The sequence below is a fragment of the Hylobates moloch genome, unplaced genomic scaffold, assembly GCF_009828535.3.
Source record: "Hylobates moloch isolate HMO894 unplaced genomic scaffold, HMol_V3 SCAFFOLD_10, whole genome shotgun sequence".
Lineage (NCBI taxonomy): Eukaryota > Metazoa > Chordata > Mammalia > Primates > Hylobatidae > Hylobates > Hylobates moloch.
In genome coordinates, this window is record NW_026652285.1 from 93,735,614 (window position 1) to 93,744,668 (window position 9,055).

General features: G+C 41.8%; 1 pseudogene; it reads right to left on the bottom strand.

The window, feature by feature from the left end:
• Positions 1-2,749: 2,749 nt before the first annotated feature.
• Positions 2,750-3,750, bottom strand: LOC116474271 (high mobility group protein B1-like; annotated as a pseudogene).
• Positions 3,751-9,055: the final 5,305 nt, after the last annotated feature.

Here is a 9,055-nt window from a genome sequence, read left to right on the forward strand (position 1 = left end):
CTACCATGCTTCCTGTACAGCCTGTGGAACCATGAGCCAGTTGAACTTCCTTTCTTATAAGTTATCCAGACTCAGGTATTTCTTTATAGCATTGCAAGAACAGACTAATACATATGTATTATATATTATAGTATATCTACATAGTCAATCTGGTACCAGATTTTAGAGGCAACATATTTCTCACTTGGGTATGTTACTCTGGCCCATCTATTGAGTGACTTAAAAAGCTGCTGGTTTTGAATGGGACCCAGAATAGGAGAAGACTCTGCAACAGGTGGGTATGTGAGGACAGTGGAGAAGAAGGTCCATGGAGGGGAAAAGAGATAAGGAGAAAGTGACACTTCTCTGTGCAAGCAGTTCTACCACTTTGGCCGTATGATTCAACAGATCCAATGGTTCTTGTGTCAGTGGCAAGAAGGATGCTGTTTGGAGCCTTTGGCCAACCTCTATAGGTGAATCGCAGCACAGGCCCTTAGGATTTTGGAGCAAGGCCTTGCCAACATTTGCACATAACTACTCTCCTTTTGAGAGACAGCTCTTGGCCTGCGGCTGGACTTTGTAGTAGCTGGATGCTTGACCATGGGCTACCAAGTTATCATGTGACTTGGTGGGCATTATCTGACCCACCAAGCTGTAAAGTTGGGCATACACAGCAGCACTCCATCATCAAATGGAAGTGGTAGATACATGATGGGCCTCAAGCAGGTCCTAAATGTGCAAGTAAGTTGCATGAGGAAGTGGCCCAAATTCCCATGGTCTCCACTCCTGCTACCCTTCCTTGTCTCTCTCAGCCTGCACCTATGGCCATGGGGAGTTTCCTATAATCAGCTGACAAAAGAAGGGAAAAGTTGGACCAGGTTTACAGAGAGTTTAGCCCAATATGCAGGCATCAACCACAAGTGGATGCTGCAGCACTACAACCCCTCTCTGGGACACCCTGAAGGACAGTGGTGAAGGGAAATCCTCTCAGTGTACAAGACTTTGGGCAGTGGGCCTGGTTGTGCATTTTGCTTTGAAAGGAGAAATGGTCAGATGTGTGACTGTAAACCAATTCATGAGCTGGAGCCAATGGTTTGGCAGATGGTCAGGAACTTGGAAGAAACATGGTTGGAATATCAGTGCCAAAGAAATTTGAGGAAGAGTTATGTGGACGGACCTCTCTGAGTGGGGAAAGGTGTGAAGATATTTGTGCCCCATGTGAATGCTCACTAAAGGGTGACTTCAGCAAGGAGGAGTTTTAATATTCAAGAGGACAGGATGGCCCATTCTGTGGATATCAGTCGACCTCTTTCCCCAGCCATCCCTGTCACCGCCCAATGGGCTCATGAACAAAGTGGTCATGGTGGCAGTGATGGAGGTTATGCATGGGTTCAGCAGCTTGAACTGTCACTCACCAGAGTTGATCTGGCTACTGCCACCTCTGAGTGTCCAATCTGCCAGCAGCAGAGACCAACACTGAGTCCCTGCAATGGCACCATTCCCCAGGGTGACCAGCCAGTTACCTGATGGCACTTGATTACATTGGTCCTCTCCCATCATGGAAGGGGCAGCATTCTGTCCTTACTGGACCAGACACTCTGGATATGAATTTGGACTTATGGAATGCATTATCCATCATCAATCATAATATTCCACATAGCATTGCTTCTTCTTTTTTTTGAGACAGGGTCTCACTCTGTTGCCCAGCTGGAGTGCCATGGCATGATCATGGCTTACTACAGCCTTGAACTCTTGGCCCCAAACAATCCTCCTGCCTCAGCCTTCTAAAGTATTGGGATTACAGGCATGACCCACCATATCCAGCCTGTTTCTGATGAGGGAACACACTTCACAGCCAGAAAAGTGCAGCAATGAGCCCATGCTCATGAAATTCACTGACCTTACCATGTTTCCCATCATCCTGAAGCATCTGGCTTGACAGAATGGTAGAATGGCTTTTTGTAGACTCAGTTACAGTGCCAGCTAGATGACAATAGGGCTGGGGCAACAGTCTTGAGAAGGCTGCATAAGCACTGAATCAGCATCTGATATTTATACATTATTGTTTTCCCCAAGCTAGTGTTATAGTCTCACCAATGCACCATAATGTAGCAGTCTCTCATTGTTTGAGGTATCATCTGGGGTTTTTTGTCTCATGACCATGAGAATTAAGACGTGTGTACACCAAGGGTGAGATTGGAATGAAAGTTTAATAAGCAAAAGAAGAAAGCTGTCTGCTGTGGAGAGGGAGCCCAAAAGAGGGTTGCCATTTTTACAGTTGAATGCAAAGGCTTCTATAGGAAACTGATGAGGGCTGGACATCTCATTTGCATAAGGTGCAAATTTCTACTGGCTCCACTCCATGCTCCTAATGTGCATGCTGGCCTTTAACTTGAGTTACTCTATATTGCTTTGTTTCCCTTACTGTGCCTGTGTCAGGGGATGGAATTTTCCATTGCACGTATGTCTAGGCAAGTTACCTGTGTAGGCTTTCTTATCTGTGCGTCTGTGGGCATGTCTTAGGCAAGCCCCCATGCAAGTTCTCTTATCTGTGACTGCAGCTTGATTTTTCTTTTCTATTTTTATATTAAAAAATGTATTTACTTAGAAGCATTCAGAATGTCAACAAAACAGCTGCAACTTTTTTTTGCGATTACAGAGTGATATTCTGTTAACAGAACAATTATTTTGTATAAGCTGCATCAGAGACAACTGAAGATGAAAAATCTACCATCCCCCTATATAACTAATTTGTGCTGTGCGCCAAGAACCTGCTTTAAATTTCCATGCCAATTTACAACCCCCATACTGTACCAGGCAAGGTTAGTGGCTATTGAAAATACCACCAGGACAGGGCTATCTAAAGACACATTTGGTAGTGTGTTAACCATACAAAAAAAGACACTATACAGTTTAAAAACAAATCTTACAAAGCCTTACATTTCAATTTTTTTCTTTAAAAGGAGTGAGTTGTGTACAGGGGGGTTAAATGCTTTATAGACAAGAAAAGAAACTGCGCTAGAACCAACTTATTCATCATCATCATCTTGTTCTTCATATTTATCTTCTTCATCTTCCTCCTCCTCATCATCCTCTTCGTCTTCCACATCTTCTTCCTCTTCCTTCTTTTTCTTGCCTTTTTCAGCCTTGACAACTCCCTTTTTTGCTGCATCAGGCTTTCCTTTAGCTTGATATGCAGCAATATCCTTTTCATATTTTTCCTTCAGCTTTGCAGCCTTCTTTTCATAAGGCTGCTTGCCATCTTCAGCAGTGTCATTCCATATCTCTCCCAGTTTCATCGTAACATCACCAATGGACAGGCCAGGATGTTCTCCTTTGATTTTTGGGTGATACTCAGAGCAGAACAGGAAGAAGGTCAAAGGAGGCCTCTTGGGTGCATTGGGATCATTGAACTTCTTTTTTGTCTCCCCTTTAGGAGGGATGTAGGTTTTCATTTCTCTTTCATAATGGGCATTGTCCGCCTTTGCCATATCTTTAAATTTTCCCTTCTCTTTAGCAGACATGGTCTTCCACCTCTGCGCACTTCTTAGAAAACTCTGAGAAGTTGACTGAAGCATCTAGGTGCTTCTCTTATGCTTCTCCAGACAAGTTTGCACACAAAAATGCATATGATGACATTTTGCCTCTCAGCTTCTTAGGATCTCCTTTGCCCATGTTTAGTTATTTTTCTTCAGCAAGGCAGAGAGTCGCCCAGTGCCCATCCGGCTCTCACTTGCCCCGGTGCTGTCTCTATGGAGCTCAATGTACTGCAATGGCTGTGCAGCTTCGTTTTTCAGGCTGTTCTTTTGTTCGAAAGAATTTAACTGAGAATCCACCCTAACTGCCTGCCTCACTAGTTTCTTCCTTTCTCCTCTCTCATTCCCCCTCCTCAGGAGTGAAGACCGTAACTACTGTTAGGGAGGTGGGGAGATGATCCTTCTGGCTACTTTCTACTGGAGAGGGGGGTTGTGTGGGGAACAGCTGGTAGGGTTCCTACTGAGGTCAGTCTAAGAGTCCTTGGAAGAAAGGCGCATCCATTTGTGGTTTCATTTGCATCACTATTTGGAGCTTGATAGCCTTTAGGAAAGAAGAAGCAATTTGGGTTATTAGAGGGAATGTATTAAAATAAAGCAAAGGGGTGGGGGTAAGGACAGCCAAAAATCCCAAGGCTGCCAACATGCCCAGATAACTGGTAGCTATATTTATGCCTGCTAAGATTTGGATGCATGGGGTTTGGCTTTGGTTAACTCCTTTGGTTCTGTTTTCCAAAACAAAGAAACCTCTGGGTTATGGGAACTCTATTTACTCCCATCACCTGGCAGGATTTGCAGGATAATTGCTCAGAACTAGAATACTGATCTAGATTTTTACATTACCCATTTCTTTTTTTCTTTTCTTTTTTCTGAGCTGCAGCCAGAGATTGCTAGTTGGTTTACAGGAATAGGCAGTGTTAGTCTAAAATGTAGGCAAGAACTAAAAACAACCAAGGAGATTAGAAGTTAATGACAGGTGTATAAGTTTTGAAATATAATTTGTCTCTCTCTGGTCCTCATTTTTGTTAAAAACAAATCATGATAGGACTGAGTTGTTTGCAAAATAAATTTTAGTTTTTTTTGTTCGTTTTTTTTTGAGACAGAGTCTCACTCTGCAATTCTCCTGCCTCAGCCTCCCAAGTAGCTGGGATTGCAGGTGCATGCCATAACGCCTGGCTAATTTTTTTATTTTTAGTAGAGACGGGGTTTCACCATGTTGGCCAGGCTGGTTTCAAACTCCTCACCTCAAGTGATCCACCTGCCTTGGCCTCCCAAAGTGATGGGATTACAGGCGTGAGTCACCACGCCCAGCCAAACTTTAGTTTTATACTTGGCCTGATTATTTGGATAAATATGCAACAGGAACAATTATTTTTAAATAGACTTTTTAAATTGGCTTTGATAGAACTCTGTTCCATAAGAAATCTCAGATAGCATTTTTAAAGCCACGCCCAGCCATGGGTTTGTACCCTCAAATACCTATGAATTGGGTGAATTCCTCTCTTCTAATAGTCCCAAAAATATGGGGTTCCTAGACCTGTGAGAAAGTGACAATCTCTACTCACCACAGCTTAGGAAGCCTGTATGGGGACTGTGTAGACAATGTATGAGGCCAGTTTTCCCAAGGGGCTTTTATTGGCTCTGTAAGTCAAGCTTGACTTACAAGGGAAGCATACCCTTCCAGTCAAAGCCAGTAAAACAACTAATTTCTCCAATTGTGTCCTCTTGCAAAATGAAATGGATTCTTATTGCACTGATGCAAACAACTATAATGCCATAAGTTAAGAGTACTCACAAATAGTTTCCAGATTTTGGAGAAGTCAGGCAGAAAGAAACAAACATGCTCCAAATTTTGTTTACAAGAGTATACCTTACCTAATTATTAAAGGCTTACATAGCTTGTTTCCTTGACTCTGAAAAACAAAACAAGGATCAGCAACTTTTTTTTTTGAGACAGAGTCTCGCTCTCTCACCCAGGCTGAAGTGCAGGGGGATTATCTTGGCTCACTGCAACCTCCATCTCCCAGGTTCAAGCAATTTTCCTGCCTCAGCCTCCCGAGTAGCTGGGACTACAGGTGCCTGCCATTACCCCTGGCTAATTTTTGTATTTTTAGTAGAGGTGGTGTTTCACCATTTTGGCCAGGCTGGTCTCAAACTCCTGACCTCAAGTGACCCACCTGCCTTGGCCTCTCAAAGTGCTGAGATTATAGGTATGAGCCACTGTGCTTGGCCAAGGATCAGCAATGTTTTAAGCAAAAAGGTTAAAAAAATTACTTCAGTTTTCTGTTAGTTCAGTCCATTCTGTTAACTCTTGGTTTGCTTGACATTTATGAACATTTCAGCTCTTCATGGGTCCTGTACATTTTTCCTTTATTCCAATGTCATAATCTCCAAAGTTATTAGAAACATATTTGACAGCACCTGTCAAAGTCCTACAGCTGATTATAAACCATCTTTTGAAGAGGATTAAAACAAGACAACGATTGTCTGTAAATGACAAAATGTCTAGGGTAGTTACAGTCAGTAACACAATGGCTGGGCACGGTGGCTCATGCCTGTAATCTCAGCAGTTTGGGAAGCCAAAGTGAGTGGATCACTTGAGGTCAGGAGTTCAAGACCAATCTGGCCAACATGTTGAAACCCTGTCTCTACTAAAAATACAAAAAAATTAGCCAGGCATAGTGGCACACACCTGCCGTCCCAGCTACTCAGCAGGCTGAGGCATGACAATTGATTGAACCTGGGAGGTGGAGGTTGCACTGAGCCAAGATCATGCCTCTGCACTCCAGCCTGGGTGACAGAGCTAGACTGTCTCAAACAACAACAACAATGACAAGACACAATTGACAAAGAAATTTGGTAATATCTGTGGTTTACAATAACTTAACATAATAACCTTAATTATGATTGATAGCATATACTCAGACATTAGAATTTTAGAAATTCCATACATATGTTAATATTATTCACTAAAATATAAACTGAAGAAGATTAAACATCATTTTGGCAATCCCATGTACCTAAACATCCCAAATAATCCTGTTTACCTCTCTTCTGGATGCCTCAGGGGCTCTCTGTAGCATCTGAAAACTAGCAGTTAGTGCTGGGGATAGGCCCCCAAATCTGGCCATAAACTGGCCCTAAAACTGACCATAAACAAAATCTCTGCAGCACTGTGATATGTTCATGATGGCCATGACACCCACGCTGAAGGTTGTGGGTTTACTGGAATGAGGGCAAGGAACACCTGGCCCACCCAGGGCAGAAAACCGCTTAAAGGCATTCCTAAGCCACAAACAATAACATGAGTGATCTGTGCCTTAAGGACATGTTCCTGCTGCAGATAACTAGCCAGAGCCCATCCCTTTGTTTCAGCCCACCCCTTTGTTTCCTGTAAGGAATACTTTTAGTTAATCTATAATGTATAGAAATAATGCTTATCAATGGCTTGCTGTCAATAAATATGTGGGTAAATCTCTGTTCGGGGTTCTCAGCTCTGAAGGCTGTGAGTCCCCTGATTTCCCACTCCACATGCTATATTTCTGTGTGTGTGTCTTTAATTCCTCTAGCGCCACTGGGTTACGGTCTCCCCAACCCAGCTGGTCTCGGCAGGTTAGGAAAGACAATTTTGAATCTGAAGTTTGATTTAGGGAAGCCTGTTAAATGTTAGAGGTTTAAAACACTTGATATTATAAAATACAATTCCAGATTAACATAAATTATTTATTTTGCCAAAATGATGGCTCAAAAATTTAAAACAAGGTGAAAACCTTTACTTATTAAGAGGAAAGACTTAGCTTTTCAACAGTTTGTCTCTGTTCCCCTCTTTCCTCTCCTTGGCAGTCTATCTGGAAGGCAAATGAAAATCTTTCATTATTCTTCACTGCCACATGAAAATCTTATACAAGGGAGACAAAGCCAAATTTTACCCTTACATTGCCTTCAAAACAATCTTTAATTCCTAGGCAAGATTTATATTTCCATGCCTTTTTATAGTTGTTTACTACAAACACATTTTACTTTTCTTACACACTTTGCATGTAAATCTATTTTCAGTAGTCTCATTTACATGTTATAATGGTAACTCTCAGCAATTTTAACCTTAATGTAAAACCCTGGTAAGTTGTTTTAGTTATGTACTAGGAACAGATAAAGTCTGACTTTTTCCAGCACAGTTAGGCATGTGGTTAATTTCGTATGTCCCCAGGCCTTAAGGCAGGCAGTTTACAATCTTGAAACTTTTAGCAAACCTATATCTAACTTACATGATTTACAGCACCTATTTACATTTTACCAAATATCTTTAAAACTATTTTTTACTTCTTAAAGATTAAAGTCACTTACACTAAAAGGTATTACAGTGTTTATCTTTTCTTTCTGTGTGTCTGTGAGTGTTTCCAGCAGAGATTGTTGTGTTAGTTGCTGGACTGAGTGGGGAAGACTTCTCAGCTTCCATAACCATGTGAGCCAATTCCCCTAATAAATCCCCTTTCATCTATCTGTCTCTGTCTAGCTCTCTATCATCTATCTATCTATCTATCTATCTATCTATCTATCTATCTATCTATCTATCTATTATCTATCTATCTATCTATCTATCTATCTATCTATCTATCTATCATCTATCAACAGATAGAATCTAATCTATCTATCTGATATGATTTGGCTGTCCTCACCCAAATCTTATTTGAATTCCCACGTATCATGGGAGGGATGCAGTGGGAGGTAATTGAATCATGGGGACAGGTCTTTCTTGTGCTGCTCTCATGATAGTAAATATATATCACAAGATCTGATTTTGTTTTTCTTTGAGATGGAGTTTTGCTTATTCGCCCAGGCTGGAGTGCAGTGGCATGATCTCAGCTCACTGCAACCTCCGCCTTCCAGTTTCAAACCATTCTCCTGCCTCAGCCTCCTGAGTAGCTGGGATTACAGGCACCCACCACCACGCTAGGCTAATTTTTGCATTTTTAGTAGAGACAGGTTTTCACTATGTTGGCCAGGCTGGTCTCAAACTCCTGACCTCATGATCTGCCTGCCTTGGCCTCCCAAAGTGCTAGGATTACAGGCATGAACCATGGCACCCAGCCCTAGATCTGATGGCTTTATAAGGTGGAGTTTCCCTGCACAAGCTCTCTCTTTGCCAGCTGTCATCCAGCTAAGATGTGACTTGCTCCTCCTTGCCTTCCACCATGAATTGTGAGGCCTCTCCAGCCATGTGGAACTCTAAGTCCAATAAACCTCTTTCTTTTGTAAATTACCCAGTTTCGGGTATGTCTTTAGCAGCAGCATGAAAACGGACTAATAAACTCTATCTATCTATCTATCTATCTATCTATCTATCTATCTATCTATCTATCTATCATCTATCCTATTGGTTCCATCTCTCTGGAAAACTCTGATTAATAAAACAACAAAATGCAATATGGAATCTTGGAGTGGATCTTGGACTAGAACAGGATATTAGTGGAAAAATGTAGGTAATTAATGTATTATATCATTGTTCATTTTTTTTTGAGATGGAGTTTTGCTCTTGTTGCCCA